General features: G+C 36.2%; 1 non-coding gene across 1 annotated transcript; it reads left to right on the top strand.

Moving 5' to 3' along the window:
• Window positions 1-1,966: 1,966 nt before the first annotated feature.
• TRNAP-CGG (transfer RNA proline (anticodon CGG)) lies at window positions 1,967-2,038 on the top strand. Its single transcript has one exon. It is a non-coding gene; the product is annotated as a tRNA-Pro (tRNA).
• The last annotated feature ends 23,075 nt before the right edge of the window (window positions 2,039-25,113 follow it).

The raw sequence follows: 25,113 nt of genomic DNA, 5'->3' as shown, positions 1-25,113 counted from the left end.
ATAAAGGAAAAAAGCAGTCGTCGTCGTCTTCGTATGAAAACGCTTGACATTTTCCCTGTTGCCCGTTGCGAAGGATTGTAAATCACTCGACGGGGGAAGGAACAACAACAACAACAACAAAAGAAAAAGCAAAATCATCCCCGACGACCTGATTTTTTCCCCTCTTTTCAAACCCCTCTAGCTAAGGCATGTTCAAGGGCAAGGATCTCGCCTCCGATGGTGAGAACTCTCGGACCAAGCTTTGGCGCCATGTTCCTGAGCGTGAGGCCGAATTCTGATGCGAAATCTGGTTTTTCAGACAAGGGTTTTGGTTTTCGGGAAGAATCGATGATGGGTTCTGATGGGTTGTATTCGAAATCTCCGAGAATCGGGAATTCGGGCTCTCAAGAACTCACTCTTAGCTACCTTTGTGAGAATTCGAAAGAGAAGGGCTATGCGGCTTCCTTCGAGAAAGGTAGTTACAAAGGTAAGGAAGTTTTGTTTTCTGAGAATTGTAACGAAAATGATAAATGGGTTGAGAGGGATTTCCTGAATTTGAACTCGATTAGAATTACTGTTACACCATTTATTACTCTTCACAAAGTTTAGTGTTTTGTGATGTAAGAAAGGTGGGGATGTAGGCTCAGATGGTAGAGCAATCATCTTGCATGCCAGAGGGCGGGGATCGTTACGATTTATGACATAATGAGGAGAGATAGTCTTTTATTTTCACTATTTAGTTTTTTATTTTCACTATTATTGACGACGGGACATATGGGTTTTGTAATGTAAGAATTGTGGGGATGTAGCTAAGATGGTAGAGTGCTCTTTTTGCATGTGAGAGGTATGGGGATCGATTGCCCGCATCTCCATTAGTCTTACTTCAAAAATGATTAATGATCAATAAGTACAATTGATTATATTAACAATTTATATGAAGATCAAATAAAGTAAATGAAATAATGATGATATGTTAAATGCACACTTGAATATGAAGTCCACACCAAGAACATTTGGTCTAGTGGTACGATTGATTCTTGCTTTGCTGTGACCTAAAAGCCCTAAATAATGTATCAATCCAACGCAGTAATTTGTTTCACTTTGTGTTCTTGTAGGTAAAATAATTTATTATTAAGAATTCTGTGTATTGATTGTAAATGGTTGATGATTAATTAAGAATTTCGTGTATTGATTGTAAAGGGTTGATGATTTTCTTTCCGTTAAATCCTTGAACTTCCTCATATACAAAAAGACGTACCTCACCTGAATAGAGTATCCTAATTGAATGCATAAAGTTATTCATGATGGAAAAGCTCAACAAAATGCTTTTAGCCCCCAAACTCCCAACAAATATAGATTTCAAACTTGACAGAAAAAATCATATCGAGTGAGAGCTAAAAATGATAGATGTTCAAGAAGGGAAATTTGTTCTAGTGATATTATTATTGGTTAGGGTGTGAGAGGTCCTGAGTTCACATCTTAGAATGCCCCTGTCCTTAATTCTCTTATCACTTCGGTTATCAATTTACTCACACGTTTTTTCTAGCATGAGATAGCAATCCCGTTATAAATATTGTTGCTCAATTTACTCGCACGTTTTTTCTAGCATGAGATAGCAATCCCGTTATAAATATTGTTGCTCAACGTATTATAAATATTGTTGCTCAACGTATTATAAATATTGTTAAATGGTATGGTAGCAAGAGACTAGTAAAATTGTGAAAGGGACGAAGTAAATATTATAAATATTGTTAAATGGTATGGTAGCAAGGGACTAGTAAAATTGTGAAAGGGACAAAGTAAATCCGAAAGGAATGCACATATGCTAGTGGCAATGCAGCTTCAACCATAATAATTTTGAGCTGGGTCATTCATAATCTTAAAGGCACAAGTAGGTTCTAAAGCACAAAAACATGTGGATAAATTTTAAATATAGAGGCGCATAAAACATATGGACTAGCAACTAAAAATGATAGATTCATTACAAGGGCATTTGGTCTAGTGGTATGATTCTCGCTTCGGGTGCGAGAGGTCTCGAGTTCGATTCTCGAAATGTGCCCCCTACAATTATATCAAATTGAACATAGAAATAATTCACATAGATGTTTGGAAAAAAAAAAAAAAAAAGCGAAATTTAATTATAATTTATAAAGTGTCTTTATAACATGTTAATTGAAGAGAGCAAGTATAAGGATACCACTCTCAAATCATTCCATGAGGGCTCGAGAAAGCCTCAACCCTAACTTCAAAGGCATTACACCCTCGACCCACACAAATTGTTCTATGATATTTTTTTCTAGGAACTCTTTGTTATGTTAAGGGGCACAGATTCTCTATCGCACTGATCTCCCAATAGTAGTGCACCCAAATAACCGGTGAACAATAACATTTAAAGAAGTTTCAGAGAGCGAGAAGAGGCGGAATAGAGAATAGGAATGAGAAGGGTACCAAAATTTTTAGTGAGTCGTATAAGGAAGATGGAACAAGTAGGTTCGATTTTGGGTCCGTTTGAACTAAAATTTTAGACTCACTAACCTAAAGTCCATTTGTGGAAAAGAAAAAACCTTTCGTGGCCCAGTCCTCATTCGCAGCCTACATCCAACCATTTCATTTTCAACCTACACGCATGCTCCAAGCCCAACTCACGTAAATAGTCAAAAGATCCGCTACAAGGGCATTTGGTCTAGTGGTATGATTCTTGCTTTGGGTGCGAGAGATCTCGAGTTTGATTTTTGAAATGCCCCCAAAAATTATATCAAATTGAATAAAGAAATAATTCAAATGGATGTTTGAAAAAAAAAAAAGAGGGGGAGAAGAACAAATCATTTCATGAGGGTTTGAGGAAGCCTGCAACCTACCATTTCATTTTCAACCTACACGCATGCTCCAAGCCCAACTCACGTAAATAGTCAAAAGATCCGCTACAAGGGCATTTGGTCTAGTGGTATGATTCTTGCTTCGGGTGCGAGAGATCTCGAGTTTGATTTTTGAAATGCCCCCAAAAATTATATCAAATTGAATAAAGAAATAATTCAAATTGATGTTTGAAAAAAAAAAAAGAGGGGGAGAAGAACAAATCATTTCATGAGGGCTTGAGGAAGCCTGCAACCTACCATTTCATTTTCAACCTACACGCATGCTCCAAGCCCAACTCATTCATTTTCAACCTACACGCATGCTCCAAGCCCAACTCACGTATATAGTCAGAAGATCCAGCCCACAACCGGAGGGAAGCATTTGTTCTAATCCAACAAATAAGTAAACTGTGCAAAATTCGTGAGGGCTTGAGGAAGCCTGCAACCTACCATTTCATTTTCAACCTACACGCATGCTCCAAGCCCAACTCATTCATTTTCAACCTACACGCATGCTCCAAGCCCAACTCACGTATATAGTCAGAAGATCCAGCCCACAACCGGAGGGAAGCATTTGTTCTAATCCAACAAATAAGTAAACTGTGCAAAATTCGTGAGGGCTTGAGGAAGCCTGCAACCTACCATTTCATTTTCAACCTACACGCATGCTCCAAGCCCAAGTCATTCATTTTCAACCTAGCCTGCAACCTACCATTTCATTTACAACCTACACGCATGCTCCAAGCCCAACTCATTCATTTTCAACCTACACGCATGCTCCAAGCCCAACTCACGTAAATAGTCAGAAGATCTAGCCCATAACCGGAGGGATGCATTTATTCTAATCCAACAAACAAGTCAACTGTGCGAAATTCGAGGGAAGCATTTGGACAAACAAGGCAATTGTGCAAAATTCGAGGGAAGCATTTGGACAAACAAGTCAACTGTGCGGAATTCAGACTGCATGGACAATAGCACTGTATGCTCGAGTCACGTTTGGAAGAAATTTTTTAAAAAACTTGAGCAAGGAAGTACGTTAAAAATAATTTCAAATAAAGCAATTAAAAATAATTTCAAATAAAGCAATATTATAAGCTAAAAGCAAATAAGGAACAACAATGGATTTGATAGCATATAACTCGAGTAGGAAGAATTGACTAGTCATACACCCTGTAGTGGCATAACAATAATAGTAAAGACCTATCTAACATGAAAACAAGTAAAAGGGGTTTGGAACGAGTAGCTGCCTTGGACAACAAATTATTTATAGAAATGGCTGAGACATGCAACATGCAGCCATAGACAACAAGCCTTCGGCAATCGTGACCGTGACATCTGTCCCCACACAATTTATTGATATCTCTATCAACCAAATCTTCATAAACTCAGCATTGTAGGATGAGGCTAACTTTAGGTCTCTCGTTGCGCTTCCAGCCGATCTTAGAATGAGGAGTCTCTTCCAATCTACTAGGAGCTATTGAAAATCACTTCTCGGTTCGTTGACTCTTCATGTCTTCTCTGTTGGTGTCTTTCCTACTTTCTTTGCATGAAATTTTTTCTTCTTTGCATGACGTCATACCACCTTCTTCTGCTTGATGTCTTCTTGGTCCGAATAATAACGTTTCAAGTTACTGACGTGGACAACAAGGTTAGTCCGCATCCATAAGAGCAATTGGATCCTATATGATGTCTTCATAATCTTGTCGATAACTTCGACTAGTCCATAGTATTTTTGCACCAGTCTTTGGTTCTTGTTGCTTTGAACTCGAAGTTGATCTAACGTTAACTTATATGAACTCTCTATTTTTCTTGAAATTATTGTTGTCGACGCTTCTGACTGACCATTCTCTTCATCCGTCTGGCATTTCTATGTGAATATGTGTTGCTTCAGTGGCTTGTTTTTGTCTTCCTTCTCCAATAGAGGCGTTGGCTTGGTGTCTTTGCACAGCATTTGAGTGATCACTGACAAGAGCCTTTGGGGGTCTAATGAACTCGACGGTTAACAAGTCATTTAGCTTTTCATAGAATTTAGCTAGCTCAGGCTCAGCCGCATGACATTTGTTTGTGGCAGGCGATCTTGACTGCAACATAAAACTAATCTTGTGATTTATCTCTCTTGGTGGGGATAAATCCATTATCTGACCTTCTTGTTTTGCGTCGTGGTGTTCATGTAGTGGCAACAAGGTTTCTATTGAGGTTGGCTCACTCGAGCTCCCCTTTTCAATTACAACAATAGTAGCAAGCGTAGATTCATCATGGCTAAGATTCTTTCTCAACTGTAGTATCGACATCATTTTCACCCCTCTTGGTTGATGGATGTTTTTCTGAATGATCGTCGGATTAGACTCCGTTACTACTAGGAATTTTGCTAGGGACATGTAAATGACTTTGTGTTCCAATAGGACGTTCATCCCTAACACGACGTCAAAGTCATCCGTTTCAACTATCACAAAATGATTTGACTAGTCCAAGGCTCCAGCTTGATTAGAGTTCTCATTCTGACTCTTAAGACAGATAAAACTTCCAATTTGACGGCGTTCATCTTTCCTGTATCTCGATGTCAAAGGATGCTAAAATATTTTGCATTGGTCTCGATCATGAGTTGTGGGTGGTTCTAGAGTTGACAATGGTGTTCCTTGCTACTTTGTGATTTATCCAGACCTCAACATACATAATATATATATATATATATATATATATATATATATATTCTTTTAACTATAACACGTATGGTCCATGAAAGAATTGTAACTCTTATGCTCATTAATATTATAATGGTTACTACCTAAATTATAACCTAAAGGTAGAGAATTGATGTCCAATTAGCCAACCCTAAATTTGTAATCTTGGTAGAGTGACTGAAATTACGATGGAAGTAGTTTAAACTCCTAGTACCTTAAATGAAGTTGATCTCTTCTAATAAAACATGAATCTCTTCAATATCATTAATACAATTATGCTTCATCTTGAACCTTTCAAACAGGAAACTAAAAGTGCGTTTATTGTCATCTTGAATGATGTGCAGGATATATTCTTGATTTACCTTGATATTTCATATTAGTTAAGCTTTTTGCAAAATCACAAGTAAACGACAACAACAACGATGAGCTTGGGTCTGTTTATTATTTTAAAGAAACTTTTTCTCCATTTATCCGTAATAACTCTCCAACTAAATTCATATTATGCAAAGAAATGCAACATTAACTAAAATTTCATCAAAACAAATCTTATTGCGATACAACATAGATGACAATTATAGCCTTCAAATAAATACTAGAGTAGTTGTGGTAAACTGGATAGAAACTCTAGTGTTCATCCATAATATAACACCTACTACCTAAATTATGACCTAAAAATTTGAAAACATGAGTTGTAGTTGAATATTACATAAAACAATCCCCTAAATCTAAGAACTCGTGTCCAATTTGTCAATCCTAAAGATTGTAACTAGCATAGAGCAATTAAAGCTCCACATGAAGTAATTTAAAGTTCCAGTTACTTAACTAAAGTTTATCTCGTCTTTAATGAAGCATGAGTTGTACTTCAGTTCATGAAATGCTTATAGACTCCAATTCTTAGAACTATTAATGCAATTATATTTCATATGAGTTTGTCATAAATGAAACTCAGGTGCATTCAATACAACTTTATTTTCTTGCCATACGAGCAAAATAGAAGAACTAAATTAAACAAACTGATGAACTGAACCGAATCAATCTAACCAAACTGATTAGTTTGTTTCCTTTTTTGGGTGGTTGATTTATTTGATAACTCTTGTATATTAGAACAATTCAATATTACATGCCTTACTTACAAACAAGTAAAATACTAGACCATCAACTTTTTGTTTTATAGTCCAACAACCCCTCAGGAAAATAGATTTCAAACTTGAGAGAAAAAAACATATTGAGTAGGAGCTAAAAATGTTTGGTTTTCTAGTAAGGGCATTTGGTCTAGTGGTATGATTCTCGCTTAGAGTGCGAGAGGTCCCCAGTTCAATTCTCGGAATGCTCCTATGTCTTAATCTTTTATTTAGACAAAAAATAAGGCAATTAAAACTATAATGATAATGCTCTTATTAATATCGTAAACCCTCTAAATAATTTGATTGATACATCCAATAAACAACTTAATATAAAGTCCATAATGATTTAGTGGTATGATTCTTGCTTTGGGTACCAAGGTCTCGAGTTTGAGAACCAAGAGTGACCCAATTCACTCCTCTCAAAGAGAATGTTTGCTCTTAATATCATTTTGTGTTTCTCAATTTCAATTGACATACCTATCCAAATTTAAAACTAATCTCGTGATTTATCTCTCCAGAATATCATTTTGTGTTTCTCACTTTCAGTAACTATTTGTTATTAATATTTTATTTTTATTCAATCTTTCCTTATTTACAACATAATGAACTATTTGTTATTAATATTTTATTTTTATTTAATCTTTCCTTATTTACAACATAATGAGCAGATATATTTTTTCATTTTCAATATTATTGATGATGGGAAGTTTAAAGGTTTTGTGATGTAAGAATTGTATGGATGTAGCTTAAATGGTAGAGCGCTTGCTTTGCATGCGAGAAGTACAAGGATCGCTATCATGCATCTCCAAAGGAAAACTATCAATTATTAATCTTATTTATGACATAAGGAGCAAAGGTAGTTTTTCATTTTAACTATTATTGATGACAGGAGGATTAGGGTTTTATGGTGTAAGAATTGTGGGGATGTAGGTAATATTATTTAGTGCACTCAGAGGTACACGGGTCGATACCCCACATCTCCAAAAGAAATTATTTGTTATTAATATTTTATTTCGATTAAATCTTTCCTTATTTATAACCTAATGAGCAGACATAGTTTTTCATTTTCAATATTGTTGGTGAGATAGTTTTTCATTTTCACTTCTATTGATGACGTGACATTTAGGGTTTTGTGATGTAATAATTTTGGGGATGTAGTTCAGATGGTAGAATGCTTTCTTTGCATGCAAGAGGTACGAGAATCGATACCCCACATCTACAAAAGAAACTAATTGTTATTAATATTTTATTTCTACTCAATCTTTCCTTATTTATGACATAATGAGCGGAGATATTTTTTCATTTTCACAATTATTGATGACGAGACGTTTTGGATTTTCTAATGTAAGAATCATGGGGATGTAGCTCAGATGGTAGAGCTTCCCACGTGGGAAGTACGGGATCGATACCTTGATTCTCCAAATGAACTGATTTCTAAATATATTATTTCTTTTCAATTTTTTCTTATTTAAGACATAATAAGTAAGAATAATTGTGGGGATGTAGCTCAGATGGTAGAGCGCGCTTTGCATGTGAGAGGTACGAGGATTGATACCTTGCATCTCCAAAATAAAACTATGATAGAACACTCTTTGCATGTGAGAGGTTTGGGAATCGATACCCCATCTCTAAGGAAGTTATGGATTATTAAATGTGTATTTTGTGATGTAAGAATCATTGGGATATAGCTTTATTAAACGTATTATTTCTTTTCAATATTTACTTATTTATGACATAATGATATGGTAGAGAGCTCGCTTAGCATGTGAGAGGTGCGGGGATGTAGCTCAGATGGAAGAGCGCTCGCTTTGCATGTGAGAGGTACGAGGATCGATACCTTGCATCTCCAAAATAAAACTATGATAGAACACTCTTTGCATGTGAGAGGTATGGGAATCGATACCCCATCTCTAAAGGAAGACGTTTAGGATTTTGTGATGTAAGAATCATTCAATTTTACCTTATTTCTGACGTAATGAGCACAAATATTTTATCATTTTCACTATTATTGATGACGGGTAGTTTTGAGTTTTGTTATGTAAGAATTGGGGGGATGTAGCTAAGATGGTAGAGTGCTCTATTTGCATGCGATTGATATGGGGATCGATACCCGAATACCCGGCTCTATATTCCTAAATGCTCTATAATATGGTGGTGCCTTAATGAGATATTTTAAATGGATTGTATACGCGTTTAAATGTGGTTTGCTACACACAAAAAGATAGGAATACTTAAATTTTTAAGTCTTGAAAAGTATGGTGTGGGATAAATTAGATTATTGCCTATTATTTCTGAGAATATATTAAGTCTTGGGACTAATGTTTGCCATTGCCATTTGTAAAGATAGCATATAATAGAGCAATTCATAGTACCGTTCTTGTTTAGAGCAATTCATAGTACCACTCATTGTTCTCCTTTTGAAGATGTTTATGGATTTAATCTGCCTATTATTTGTAAGAATATTAAGTCTTGGGACGAATGTATAAATTAGATTATTGCCTATTATTTCTGAGAATATATTAAGTCTTGGGACTAATGTTTGCCATTGCCATTTGTAAAGATAGCATATAATAGAGCAATTCATAGTACCGTTCTTGTTTAGAGCAATTCATAGTACCACTCATTGTTCTCCTTTTGAAGATGTTTATGGATTTAATCTGCCTATTATTTGTAAGAATATTAAGTCTTGGGACGAATGTTTGCCATTTGTAGAGATTGCATATAATAGAGCAATTCATAGTACTATTCTTGTTTAGAGCAATTCATAGTACCACTCATTGTTCTCATTTTGAAGATATTTATGGATTTAATCTGCCTATTATTTGTAAGAATATTAAGTCTTGGGACGAATGTTTGCCATTTGTAGAGATGGCATATAATAGAGCAATTCATAGTACTGTTCTCCTTTATAGAAATTCATAGTACCACTCATTATTCTCCTTTTGAAGATGTTTATGGATTTAATCCACCTACGCCTCTTGATTTGCTTCCTATTCATTCTAATATTTTTGTGAGTAAAACAACCACAAGTAACGCAGATCTGATCAAAACATTACACAAACAGGTGAAAGGAGACAATTGAGAAACAAAAAGTTACTTTGAGTGTAAGGACCGGGCTGACGCGATGACTCTAAAAGGTGGGTAAATTTTTAGTTCTTGATAAAACCATTAAAATTTAAAACATGATTTACATTATCCCAAAATAGTGCGCGCGCATTACTAATTTAAAATACGACATAAGGGTTAAAACACAAAATAAGGGACGAACACAAAACACTTTAAAACAAAAGGATTGAGGATGACAGATGAGGTTAGTCTATGGCACCTGCTCCAGAGTCCACCCCCGACCTTGACCAGCTCCTTACCACCGGGAAACAAATGGAGAATAAGGAATGAGTACAAGACTCAGTAAGTAGCCTACTTGTAGGCTCTTAATCGTGTCCTTGATATGCTAGGGTACCACATTCTTTGTTCTTGCTTGTTCTTGATCTTGTTCTTGTTGTAAGTACTTAGGCCCTTCTAATTCTTGCTCTTGACTTGGGGTTCTTATCTTGATCTTTCTTGAGGACCTTGGTCCTTGAATCCTAAAACCTTGGTTTTTCTTTAAGGACCTTAGTACTATGGTTTTTGGTTCTTGGTCCTTTGTTCCTAATTCTTGTCCTTAGAACTAGGATCTTGATCCTTGTTCTAATCCTTAATTTTTCTCTTGTTCTTGGTACTTTCTTGGTTCTTGTTTTGTTCTTAATTCGTTCTCCAAGACACTCCCCCTAGGATTTACGGTACTAGACATGCACCTGACAATCCTGTGTCCAAGGCTTCATGTGTTCCAAGCGATACAGCCTTAACCTACGTCCAAGGCTTCATGCATTCCAAGCGACGTAGTCTTACCGCATCTTAGGGCTTGCCCCTCGATACGGTCTGCTTAACCTATGCCCAAGGCTTCATGCGTTCCAAGAAGTATAGTCTGAAAACCTACATCAAAGGCTTCTTACGTCCAAGCGATGTAGTCTTAATACTGCATCAAGGGCTTGCCCTATAATACAGTCTTCTTAACCTACGCTCAAGGCTTCATGCGTTCCAAGCAGCGTAGTCTAAGTCATGAGCATGCTGTACCGTGGGAGGTCTTAGGAGGTTCTTGATTCGTGCTAAGGTAATGTACTCTCTTCTTGTTCCTCCGTGACTTTAGACTACTCCCCTTAATAGACCGTAAAGGTCACTTGCTCGGTGCATACTTAAACATGGCATCCTGCAAGTCTACAGGGCATCCCTTCTAGGTAAGGAAAATTTAAGGCATGACATCCTGCAAAGGAAACATGGTGCAGGGCATCCCACCTAGAAGAGGAATTCTTGGGCACCGCTTGGTGGGAGGTCATGAGTCACTTTGGACATGACTAAAGTATTACCTAACATTCTTGAGTTTCTATTTCTGAGTTTGGGGACCTTGGTCCCCGTCCTTGAGTGATACCTAGCATTCTTCTTACTTGGGTAGTCGTAAAGCTTGTGTGTTGTTGTTCTTGATTCTTAATCTTGTAAGTTTCTAAGGTCCTTGATTTCTTGATGTATAAGTTGTAACTTGTATTTGTAACCATATGAACCCATCTTAGGGTAAGTTTTTCTAGAAGGTCATAGATTCTTAGGGAGTTCTTTAGAGGGTTCTAGAAGAGTCTAGAGTCTTGTGGCGTTTCCTTTAGGTGGTTCTTGGGTCCTACTTGGTTTAGGTAACAAACTTGCTCCAATCAACTTGAAACCTCAAACTTATCTTCATGTCTTTCATAATCAACCTTATAAGAAGTAGCAAATCATTTGAAGCACGTATAGACCTTGAAATCTCTTAAGTAGTCCTAGGGGCATTTTGGTTATTTTACACCTAATTCTTGGTTTTTCTACTTAACGTGTGCCAATGGCTTTTCAAACTTAACTAAATCAGAAAACATCATAAAATAAGATCTACTTCAGGGTTTCATAGCATTTGGAGGTCATGTAGGTCATGAACCGTAGGTAGATGTCCTTAAGGGCATTATGGTCATTTTGCACCATTTCTTGGTTTACCTACTTATCCTTATCCAATGACTACCAAACTTCATTTGTAACCTCAACATGCTATGGTATCCTCAGCATTAAAATTTCATAGGCAGCAGAGTTCATCTAGTGGGTTATTTTAACGTTACCTAAATCCCGAGCAATTTGTTCGGTTCAAGGTCTTATCTTACGGTTCCTAGGGTTTTTCTTTCATTTATCCTAATTTCATACTTGTTTTAGGGTTCATATGGAAATCCAAGCGATTCCTACAAGTATTTCTTAACAAAAAGTCCAAGGTGGCTACTTACCTCGTTGTCGACGTTCGGGACCTCTTTTCTTGAGCTTCTGGTACCCGAATTACTTCAACTTTCCTTTCACAGACTCCTTATTGTGTCTACTTTCTGGAACCATAGAGTTTTTCATGAGAACCGGTCTGGAAGGGGGTTAAAATTGAGAAGAACCGAGGGAAGGTCGAGTTTTTGGGTTGACATGGCCGGTTCAACTGAACCGGCCACGTCATCGTCTTCTTCCTCCAGACGGGAAGAAGACGCGCGCGACCGTTCTGACTATACTATGAATAAGGTACTCAGCCTTATCCTTATACTATAGATCATTTTGACTATATACTTGAACTTGATCAACTCTTATGTCTCTACATATAGTTAAAGTAATCATACTATAGCCAGAGTGTTCTTAGTTTATTGGATTTAGATTAATGATCGTAAAGTTCACTTTATTCAATAACAATCTTTACTGAATAAGTAACAATAATAACTTTATTGAAAATAGAATATGTTTTTTGTTTACAAACTATGAGTTTTAGGACATAAAACCCAACAAACTCCCACTTGGACTAAAACTCTAGGGGGGTTTTATAACGTTGAGTAGAGAGAACTACAATGAACTAGGGCATCATATACTCATGCCTTTTCTCCCACTTGCCCTAGATTACATAACTCGTAGTCCTAGACTCACTAGGTGCCCTTCAAACACTTTAGCCGTGAGGGGCTTTGTAAATGGATCAGCAATGTTGTGCTCTGAAGCTATCTGTGTGACGATCACATCTCCTCGTTGCACAATCTCCCTTATGAGATGATATTTGCGCTCAATATGTTTTCTTCGCTTATGGCTTCTTGGTTCTTTTGAATTTGCAACTGCTCCACTGTTATCAGAATAAAGAGTGACGGGAAGATGCATATTTGGAACGACTTCCAAATCAGTTAAGAACTTTCTAAGCCATACAGGTACTTTCGCTGCTTCACAAGCAGCAACATACTCAGCCTCCATGGTGGAATCAGCAATGCAACCTTGCTTTATGCTTCTCCATATTATTGCTCCTCCGTTTAGAGTGAAGACAGATCCTGATGTCAATTTCCTCGAATCTACATCGGTCTGAAAATCTGAGTCAGTGTACCCTGTAAGGATCAGATCCTTAGCACCGTACACTAGCATATAGTCCCTCGTTCTCCAAAGATACTTGAAGATATTCTTAACGGCAGTCCAATGAGCACGTCCCGGATTGGACTGATATCTGCTGACAATTCCCACAGCGTAGCATATGTCGGGTCGGGTACATAGCATGGCATACATCAAACTGCCGACTGCTGATGCATAGGGAATGTGTCTCATATCCTCAACTTCTTGAGGTGTCTTAGGACTTTGTTCCTTCGACAAATGAACTTCATGCCTGAAAGGTAATAATCCTTTCTTGGAGTCCTGCATCTTATATCGAATCAACATTTTGTCGATGTACGATGCCTGAGACAATGCTAGTGTTTTGTTCTTGCGATTTCGAACAATTTGGATTCCAAGAACAAACTGAGCCTCTCCCAAATCTTTCATTTGGAATTGTGTCGCTAGCCAATGCTTTATGTCAATCAGATATCCCACATCATTTCCAATGAGTAGGATATCGTCAACGTACAACACTAGGAAAGCTACTGTAGAGTTGACTATCCTTTTATAAACGCAAGGTTCGTCAACATTCTGTTTAAAGCCATAAGATTTGATCACAGTATCAAACTTTATATTCCAGGATCGAGATGCTTGCTTCAACCCATAAATTGATCTTTTAAGCTTGCAAACCCTTTGCTCGTGATCCTGTTCAATGAACCCCTCTAGTTGAGCCATATAGATACTCTCTTCAAGATCGCCGTTTAGAAAAACTGTCTTAACATCCATTTGCCAAATTTCATAATCATAAAATGTGGCAATAGACAAGAGTATTCTAATTGATTTAAGCATAGCAACAGGTTAGAAGGTTTCTTCATAGTCCACCCCCTCTCTTTGGGTATAACCCTTTGCTACTAGTCATGCTTTAAAGGTTTGTACCTTACCGGTTTGGTCTCGTTTCCTCTTATAGATCCATTTCCAACCAATAGGTTTTACTCCATCTGGTTGATCTACAAGTTCCCAGACTGAATTGAAGTACATTGACTCCATTTCAAGATTCATGGCTTTAATCCACTGATCTCTATCTACATCATTCATTGCCTGTTTATAGGACAATGGATCCTCAACGCCATCATCAGGTATGATGACTTGAGTTTCTACCAAACCCAAGTAACGATCGGGTTGAGTTATAACCCTCCCACTACGTCGAGGCATTCTCAACTTTTGAGAAGGATGTGATTGACCAGAAGTGTCAGCTCCATCAACAACTCTGGTTGAAGGACCAGCTTGATCAACAACTCTTGTTGTTTTATTAGTAGCTTCTTTAGAAATCTCACTGAATACTAGTTTGCTACGAGGTTGATGATTTCTTACGTGGTCTTCCTCTAAGAATGTAGCGTTCGTTGATACAAACACTCTATTTTCTTGAGGATCATAAAACAAACCACCTTTCGTCTCTTTGAGGTATCCAACGAATAGACATAATTTTGAACGACGTTCTAATTTCTTGGGATTTTAACAACACATGTGCTGGACATCCCTAAATTCTGAAGTGACGTAAACTACCTTTACGCCCTTTCCATAACTCATAAGGTGTTTCTGAAACACTCTTAGTAGGAACCATGTTCAAAATGTATGTAGCAGTCTCCACTGCATATCCCCAAAACGGATCGGGTAATTGAGCGAAACTCATCATAGACCAAACCATGTCTAATAGAGTTCTATTTCTCCTTTCTGATACACCATTTTGTTGAGGCATACCAGAGGCTGAGAGTTGAGACCTTATTCCATGTTCTATCATATAGTCCTGAAATCTTAAATCCATGTACTCTCCTCCTCGATCTGATCGAAGTGTTTTAATAGTTTTACCTAATAGATTCTCAACCTCAGTCTTATACTCTCTGAATTTTTCAAGAGCTTCGGACTTGTGATGCATTAGGTAAAGATAGCCATACCTTGAATAATCATCAATAAAACTGATGAAATATTCATACCCTCCTCGTGCTTTGACATTCATTGGACCACAGAGATCTGTATGCACGAGTTCTAAGGTTTCTTTGGCTCTATAACCTTTTTCGCAAAATGATCGTTTAGTCATTTTACCCTCAAGACAAGACTCACATGGAGGTAAAGAATTGTCTTCTTACTTATTTAGAAGTCCTCTTTTAACCAATCTCTCAATCCTATTGAGATTAATGTGGCCTAGTCTTAAGTGCCAAAGATATGTATTAGGAGAAATCTTTTGTCGTTTATTTTGAGTTTTAGCTGTTTTAAACATCTCAGTATTTAAAATAGCTTTTGTTTTGCTCGGTTTTAACATATATAAGTTGTTTTCTAGTTTTGCAGAACAAATATGAATACCTCTTTTGCAAATGAACACTTCATTGATTTCAAAAGATACTTTATACAACTGTTCTAATAAACAAGAGATGGATATTAGATTTCTTTTCATTCTAGGAACAAAAAGTACATTATCTAATATAATGAATCTATCTCCAAAAAACAACTTTAAATTTCCTACTGATCTTGCTGAGACAACCTCTCCTGTTCCAACCCTGAGTGTTATCTCGCCGTCCGCAAGCATTCTCCAGGAGCTAGTTTCCTGGTAAAAAGAACAAATATGATTAGTCGCCCCTGAATCTAGTATCCAAGTTGAGTTGTCCTACTCTACTAAACACATTTCTACAACGAGTAAATCATATTTACCTTGTTGTGTCTTTTCGGCTTTCTTCTCTGCAAGGTATTTTGGGCAGTTTCTCTTCCAGTGCCCGTTTTCGTTGCAACGGAAACATTTTCCTTTATCTGCTTTTTGAACCTTGTTCTTGCAGTTAGTAGGAATCTTATTTTTCCCTTTTCTCTTCTTCTTCATCAAAACACTTTTAGAAGTTGAAGGTCCAGACTTATTTTTGGAGGACGATCCTCGTAGTAATTTCTTGGAGATAGCAACATTTGCTTCTCCTGTTTGTCCCTTGTTTGTTAAGAGGGACTGATAAGTCTGTAGCTCATTGAGAAGAGCAGTCAAGTTATATTCTATTTTGTTCATAACCACATTGGTGCGGAACTAGAAGAAGCTCTTCGGAAGAGACATCATGATAAAACTGACTTGACTCTTCTCATCAATGACAGCTTCATTTTCTTCTGCCACATTGAAATGGACCATCATGTCCAGGACATGTTCTCTAACTGAGGTCCCTTCTTTCATACGACAGTTGTAAATGTATTTTATGGCTTCATGTCTAAGGGAGAAGGACGGTTGTCCAAACATCCCTTTTAGAGATTCCATAATCTCTTTAGCAGTACCCATAACATCGTGTTTCTTAGCCAAAACATCAGATATGCTGGCTAGAATGTACACTCGGGCTTTGTCATTTGCCTTTATCCATCTGTCATATGCATCCCGAGCTGTTCGGTTTGCATTTGAGTTTGGGTTTGGAGGACACTCCTCAGTTAAAACAAACTTTAAATCATCAATGACCAGTATTGTGTTTAGGTTTGATTTTCAAGTTGTGTAGTTGTCGCCGTTTAATTTCTCAGAAGCGAGTAATTGTACTATTGAGTTTGTCATGCTGTGATATAAAGAAAATTCTATTAGTGATTTGACTTAATCCTGTTTAATCCAATCAGTTTTAGCAAATATAATAATGTACCCAAATCATTATTAATTTGCAACAATACTTTAGTGAGTTAGAGCAACTGCTACCGAGGGGCAGTCAATCACTCATTCACTAAACCAAGACATTCTTGACTTAAACACTAATTCCAGAATAACTCTTGTTCCTATAGTGTTTTAGTTATCGCTATTTTGGTCAAGAATATACTAACTCTTAGTAATTCTTCGCAAGTGTGACCCACCAATTTTAGACCTCAGAAATTGGTCCCAACAACACTATCGAATGAAAAAGCCGAAGTTGGGAATGGACCTAAGAAATCCTATCCATTTCTTGAGTTTGCATTGTTCCGACTCCCATGTTACGACCCTCCGAATGGGTAGTTGCTCTAGGGCAACATGCAGGCGGAACATGGGAATCTCACGGTGCAACCTAGTGGTGGAGACCATAGGACGTGTTGACTTCCTTCTCCCACTTACTATAAATACTTTCTCAATTCACCTTGTTATTGACTCATGCAAATACCTTCCGAATGGAGGACGCTCCCAGGGCGACACGAGGCCGAGCATGAATCTCACTGTGTGAATTTTTACAGAGAGCGTGAAGAGAAAATGATGTATCTTATACACCTTTTTCCTCCCACTAAGTATTTTAGATGGTTGGGTATACTCATTACTTAAGTATATTCCGGCTAATTAAATATAACTTAAGTCTAGGTTATTTTTCTAAATCTTACATCACTTAAGCATGCTCATAAAACTGGGCTAACTAAGCTCAAGTACTGGTCCGATCTCCAGGTAGTAGGTGTTCCATAAACCGTCAACTTAAGTACCTTGAGCCTTAGACAAGATCGTGCCAAGTGAGCTTTCTCGTAACCGCAATTTTATAAGACATTGACCCTTTTTAACTGTTAAAATTGATCGTGCTTGGTTCTTAACCCTTAGTGAGCATGCACTTATCTTTATTATAGATTTTAACGTCTACCTCATTTTATGACGTTGAAAATAACCTATAACATGCTTTATCTAACAATTTATATAATCATCCATTCCATGCAATAATATAACAATTTATATCTATCACTCATGGAACCCTAAGACATGCATACTATACATTATAACACTTATAACATACTTGGAATGCATGAAACATGCTTAGCCTATGGTGGGATTTTAAATCTATATGACATACTTTATGCATATACATTTTCTATTTAATTAAAACATACATTCATAATGCATAATTAATTAAACACACTAAAGTGGGTTGGTTTTGGCATTTTAAAACAAGCAATTAACTAAATTATTACATTAATAATTAAAAATAACTTGAGCCGCTCCCGAGGATCACGAACTGGACAAACCAACCCTTAAAAACGTTCAATCGGTCCCCAACGACAGAAAAAACACCCGAACCGCCTCTTCCATCTTCTTCGGTTCAGCTTGCTTATCTCTTCCATTTTCGATCAATTACAACCTAAAATGGACTCTAATGACTCCATAAAAATTACAGACCTTTCTTCATTCATTAAAGCCCATACACCTTAGGCTTATTACAATAATTATATCAAATGGAAGCATAAAAAAAATGCCAAAACCAAAACCATCCACTTTAGCAACCACAAATTTCATGCATGAAATGGTACCCACCATGATCAAATTAATGTAAAAAAAGTGCCTAAAACTTGCTCTGATACCAATTGATGGTGTTAATATAACACATGCGGAAGCAATTTGGATCTTAGGCACTTTTAGAACATCAATTATAGTAAATAACTAGCATGTTCATAAGTATTAAAACTTAATGAGTTTGAATACTAACCTTTTGTAGTTCAAACTTCTTTTTCCTCACGAACCGGTTTCGAACCACCACTAGTGTCTTCTCCACTATCCTCCGGCCTTAGAACGGGATTGTGGAATCTGGTGAGTGACTAAACTTGGAAGGGATTTTGTATATGTGAAGAGATGTTTGTGAGAGGTTTTTCTCAAGGTTTTCCACCAAGAAGAAGAAGACCTTCCATGTACAATGATCACTCTATTTAAAGAGTGATGTTTGCATGCTCATGCAAATTTGAGATCACCAAATTTTGACACTTAAAATTCCACTCAAATGTTTGGGATTATGTGGCAAGCATGCATGTTTGAGTTAACCAAATTTTGACACTCAAAATTCCACTCAAACTTGTGGGGTTTATTTGGCAAACATGCAAGTTTGGTTAAACCAAATTTTGACACCTCAAAATTCCACTAACATGGATTTTTCCATTAAATGAAGTCAACATTTTGACTTTCTTCATTTTAATTCAACAATTAATTTGAATAATGAATTTCAAATTAAAGTAACATTAAATGATTAATTAAACTATTTAATTAATATTTAATATTAATTCAAATGCCAATCCCAATCAATTCCGACACATAATTGATTAAGATAATTAAATCTTATTTAAATATCTCCGATTCTCTCCTTTTGTTTAATTCGTAAATAAAACAAAAATGCGGTTAAATATATCGTATATATGTAGCGCATATTCCCTAATTTGAATTCGAACACTTCGAACTCACTCGTCACACTGTTCTATGGTTTAGTCCGATATGAGCTAGCAGAGGGACCTAATGGACCTATAGATCATGGGCTCCAACGATCCAAGATTAACCGGCTAAACTCATTAACCTTGTTAACCAACATTCGTTAACTATTAGGACACTCCACTATAGCCTAGTAGTTGCACTCCCCTCACTATAGATATATTTCTGTCCATTTGATATAACCATGATTAGTAAGTCGATCCTTCACAGGTTGTTCGTAACTATAGCTGGGTCAATTTACCGTTTTACCCCTAAAGTTACTTCTTGTTCCTTATGTCTCACTGATTCTCTAATGAACAATTGGTTTGTGGTCCAACCAGTAAACCGAATCCCTCTCAAGCCAATGAGAGGGTGGGGCCCCTTGTTCAAGACCTGGAGTCAGTGCTTAAGGGAACTACCTTTCTTCTATCCCTAAAAGTGGGTAGGAGTGAATTCCATCTTGCACCCCGCGTCCCCAGCCATTCACCCAGTCTTACCCCTGAAATGGGAGGCCTATTGAGTCGGCGAACTAGAGCCACTCTCACCCATGCAAATCTAAGGATAATTCCGAATAAACAGGAGTTCATGGTTAGCTCAGGATTAAAATCGAGTTACCTAGGTTATCGAATGAAAAGAAAATCAGTCTCAACAGTAAATGACATTATAAAGTGAGAGTGGTTTTCTTCATGGTCCGATCTTATGCAATACTCATTGCATAGGACGCCCCCACTCACATGTCTCCACATGTACAATTTAGTGATCACATTGTTTATATCATATACAAAAGTGGGTCGCATCCATAGTGTCCCCAGAATAAGGTACTCAGCCTTATCCTTATACTATAGATCATTTTGACTATATACTTGTACTTGATCCACTCTTATGTCTCTACATATAGTTCAAGTAATCATACTATAGCCAGAGTGTTCTTAGTTTATTGGATTTAGATTAATGATCGTAAAGTTCACTTTATTCAATAACAATCTTTACTGAATAAGTAACAATAATAACTTTATTGAAAATAGAATATGTTTTTTGTTTACAAACTATGAGTTTTAGGACATAAAACCCAACAGGGGGATCGCTATCATGCATCTGCAAAGGAAAACTATCAATTATTAATCTTATTTATGACATAATGATCAAAGGGAGTTTTTCGTTTTCACTATTATTGATGACGGGACGTTTAGGGTTTTGTGATGTAAGAATTGAGGGGATGTAGGTAAGATGGTTGAGTGCACTCTTTGCATGCGAGAGGTACGAGGATTTTGGGTTTTGTTATGGAAGAGCTGTGGGGATGTAGCTAAGATGGTAGAGTGCATCTCCTGAAGAAACTCATTAATATTTTATTTCTATTCAATTTTTCCTTATTTTTTATATAATGAGCAGAAATATTTTTTCATTTTCACTATTATTGATGACGTGTGGTTTTGGATTTTGTCATGTAAGAATTATGGGGATGTAGCTAAAATGGTAGAGTGCATCTCCTAAAGAAACTATTCGTTATTAATATTTTATTTCTATTCAATTTTTCCTTATTTTTGACATAATGAGCAGAAATATTTTTTTTCATTTTCACTATTATTGATGGCGCACAGTTTTGTGTTTTGTTATGCAAGAATTGTGGGAATGTAGATAAGATGGTAGAGTGTTCTATTTGCATGCGATTTGTATGGGGATCGATACCCCGAACACCCCGCTCTATATTCCTAAATGCTCTATAATATGATGGTGCCTTAATGGGATAGATATTTTATATAGATTGTATACGACTTAAAATGTGGTTTGCTACACGCAAAAAAGATAGGGCGGGTTAAATTTTTAAGTCACTTTTGAAAAGTATGGTGTGGGATAAGTTGGATTATTGCCAATTATTTCTAAGAATATATTAAGTCTTGGGACTAATGTTTGCCATTTGTAGAGATGAGATATAATAGAGGAATTCATAATACCGTTCTCACCAATTCATAGTACCATTCTTTGTTCTCCTTCTAAAAATATTTATGGATTTAATCCGCCTATTATTTCTAAGAATATTAAGTTTTGGGACGAATGTTTGCCATCTGTAGAGATGACATATAATAGAGCAATACTTCATAGTACCGTTCTCCTTTAGAGAAATTCATAGTACCACTCATTGTTCTCCTTTTGAAGATGTTTATGGATTTAATCCACTTACGCCTCTTGATTTGCTTCCTATTCATTCTATTATTTTTGTGAGTAAAGCAACCACAAGTAAGGCAAATCTGATCAAAACTGTAACTACCCAAAATTTTCTACTAATTTAAAGTCGCTACTGTATACGTAACATAAACATTGAATGCGGAAGACTTCATTTAAATTCCATAAAACATAACCTTTATCTTAAAACACAGCTATGGACTTACGTGTTTCAAAAACATCTTTAAAACGACAAAACAAAAGACTAAATAAAATAAATAAGCATTTTAAGTTAAAAACATCCTATTCTAGCCTAAGTCTAAAAATATAAATACCACTATCCTGCATGTGCCATGGTCTTGAGTTGTGATGTCGTCGTCAGCCGTACAGGAATGCCTTGGCTTAACCTGAAAAATGTAGTAGCACATGACTTGAGTATTTGAAGAAATATTCGGTAAGTGACCCCACTATTGGGGTTAAATGCAACAATCACATGCAATGAGATGATGGGACCTATCTTTCATTCTGTTTTCCCTACAGTGTTGTCCAAACGGGTAATTTTTAACGTGTACCATATACTCTACACACAACCAAACAAATTTGAGCTGGGTCATTCATAATCTCAAACCTACAAGGTAGGAATTATAGGATATGAACTTTATTTATGTCAATATTTCTTAATAATATTAATTGAAGTACAAAGAACTTTATTTATGTCAATATTTTTTAATAATATTAATTGAAGTACGTCCAATTGATTTGAAGAACAAATTCTACTATGTGATGGACAATGTGAAATTAACGTGACAATAATAGTAGGTTCTAAAGCAAAAAAAAAAAAAAAACGTGGATAAATTTCAAATCATGAGGTACACAAAACACATGGACTAGCAACTAAAAATGATTGATCCACTACCAGGGCATTTGGTCTAGTGGATAAATTTAAAATCTTGAGTTCGATTCACGAAATGCCCCCACAATTATATCAAATTAAATAGTTTGTTGTTTCCTACAAAAATTAAGGTGAATAACCTAGTGCTTTAATAAATACTCTTGCTTATGATTACATATTAATGGTGTTGTTAGGTTGAATGGGAGTAAATCAATAGATTATCTAATCGGGATGATGTACTACTAAGTTCAGATTGCGCCTAATACTCCTTCACGAACGAATAATAATCAACCTCAATCGATGAAAGATTTGATTGGTGGACAGATAGGTGGCACCAATGTTGTCACACCATAGGCTAGACGCTTGTGCTTGCGACATCCCGAGCTCACGCAAGAGGACTTGCATCCAGATTAATTCGGCAGTGGCATAAGAAACCGCCTTGTATTCGCCCTCCGTACTAGAACAAGAAACTGTCGATTATTTCCTTTAACTCTAGGTGATAATATTGCCACCAAAGATATCAATAGTGTCATGTAGATAACTATCTGGGCGGATATGGAGGCTGACTATTTAGAGTAAAAATGTGATTAGCCTCCATTTACTTATTTTTAAACTCTCGTAGAAAAACTAACTATTTCGGATGTAGAAGGTTGGATATGGAGGCTGACTATTTATAGTAAAAAATGTGATAGAGTACTCATTTTTTCTTTAAACTCTAGTATAAAAACTAACTAGTAGGTGTGGAAGAAAAACTAAGCAAGCTACTAAATATTTATATATAGGCGTAGAAAAACTAACTATTTGGGCTCTATAACGTTGGATACAGAGGCTGACTATTTATAGTAAAGATATGATAGAGATATATATACTAAATATTTATATACAGTAGGCCTAGACAAACTAAGCACGCTACTAAATGTTTATATATAGTAGGTGTGGAAAAACTAACTATTTGACTCTAGAATGTTGGATATGGAGGCTGACTATTTATTGTAAAAATCTAATCGAGATATATATATTAAATATTTACATACAGCTATTCAATATTTATATATAGTAGGCGTGTAAAAATTAGGAGGCTATTAAATATTTATATATATTAAGCTGTGGAAAAATTAGGAGGCTATTAAATATTTATATACAGTAGGCGTGAAAAACTAACTGTATATGGAGGCTGACTATTTAGAGTAAAAATCTAATAGAGATTATATACTAAATATGAGCTAGAAGCTGACTATTTATAGTAAAAATCTGTCGATATGGAGGCTGACTATTTAGAGTAAAAATGTAATAGAGATATATATACTAAATATGGGCTAGAAGCTGACTATTTAGAGTAAAAATCTAATAGAGATTATATACTAAATATGAGCTAGAAGCTGACTATTTATAGTAAAAATCTGTCGATATGGAGGCTGACTATTTAGAGTAAAAATCTAATAGAGATATATATACTAAATATGGGCTAGAAGCTGACTATTTATATAAAAAGATGTGGATATGGAGGCGGACTATTTACTCTATCTGTGGATATGGAGGCGGACTATTTAGAGTAAAAATCTAATAGAGATATATATACTATGTAAGTACCCAAATCCACCACCAACAGAAATTGTCCTCTTTGGGCTTTCCCTTTCGGGCTTCCCCTCAAGGCTTTAAAATGCGTCTGCAAGGGGAAGGTTTTGGGCTTTCCCTCTCGGGCTTCCCCTCAAGGCTTTAAAACGCGTCTGCTAGGGGAAGGTTTCCACACCCTTACCCTTAGTGATTTGTTCTCCTCTCAACCAATGTGGGACATCACATACTAAACATGGGCTAGAAGCTAACTATTTATAGTAAAAATCTGATACCTAACTATTTATAGTAAAAATTTGATAGAGATATATATACTAAATATTTATATATATTTGGCGGTTATATCGGTTAAAGTTATATATATATATATTAAACTGAAATCATATATATACCCATTAGTCAGTGCTATATTTCTAATACTTCACCTCCTCTCTTTGCATACCTTGAAGTCATTAATACAAAACTTTTAGTCAATATTTCTCCTTACATTTTCTCTATCAAGTTCTTTGTGTTCATTTAGATCGAGTGTGTGCGTTTTTGTGTGATCCTAGTAACTGGTATAGAGCGAAGTGAGCTTCATCACGGTATGTGAATTCTGGATTTTAGATTCAGTTGCATCGTTTCATTTGTCTTCAAGTAAGAAATTGTTTCAAAATTTCAAATAAGGAAATTTTGGGAAGGTGTTATCTTGCCGACAACAAAACGTTTGAGATTGAAGGTAAGAAACTCTACCAGGAAATGGGTGGACGTTATAGGATGTCAGATATATTCCTGATCTCAAGAAGAATCTGATCTCTATTGGTCAATTGGATAGCACAGGTTATGCAGCCGAGTTTGGAATGAGTTTGGGGAAGATTGTGAAGGGTGTCATGGTGGTAGCATGACACAAAATCTGGAACCGTATACACCCACTGTAGGGTGTATAAACATGGTTGCTATTGCTAAGAGTTCTTTCAATTAAAGTCTACTTGAATTGGAAGCACTCTGAGTAACAACAATCATGTTTATACACCTTACAGTAGTGTCAATAGACTTGCACATATGAGATTAAAAATAATGAGATGATGGCTATGAATGGAGTTTTAGAAGGCCTAAAATCTATTGATATGGGTGTTTGTGCGAGCTGCGTTATGGAAAAATATAAACGAGTTAGTTTCACAAAAGCTGCCAGAGAACCATAGAAAGTGCGATTGGAAATAGTTCATACAGACGTTTAGGGACCATCTCCAGTTTCATCATTTCTAGTACCAAACTTTCATTGGTT

Source organism: Cucurbita pepo, chromosome 3, assembly GCF_057944985.1.
Source record: "Cucurbita pepo subsp. pepo isolate OVF chromosome 3, ASM5794498v1, whole genome shotgun sequence".
NCBI classification, from domain to species: domain Eukaryota; kingdom Viridiplantae; phylum Streptophyta; class Magnoliopsida; order Cucurbitales; family Cucurbitaceae; genus Cucurbita; species Cucurbita pepo.
Note: the sequence above shows the minus strand (reverse complement) of the source record. Positions and strands in the feature narration are given on the sequence as shown.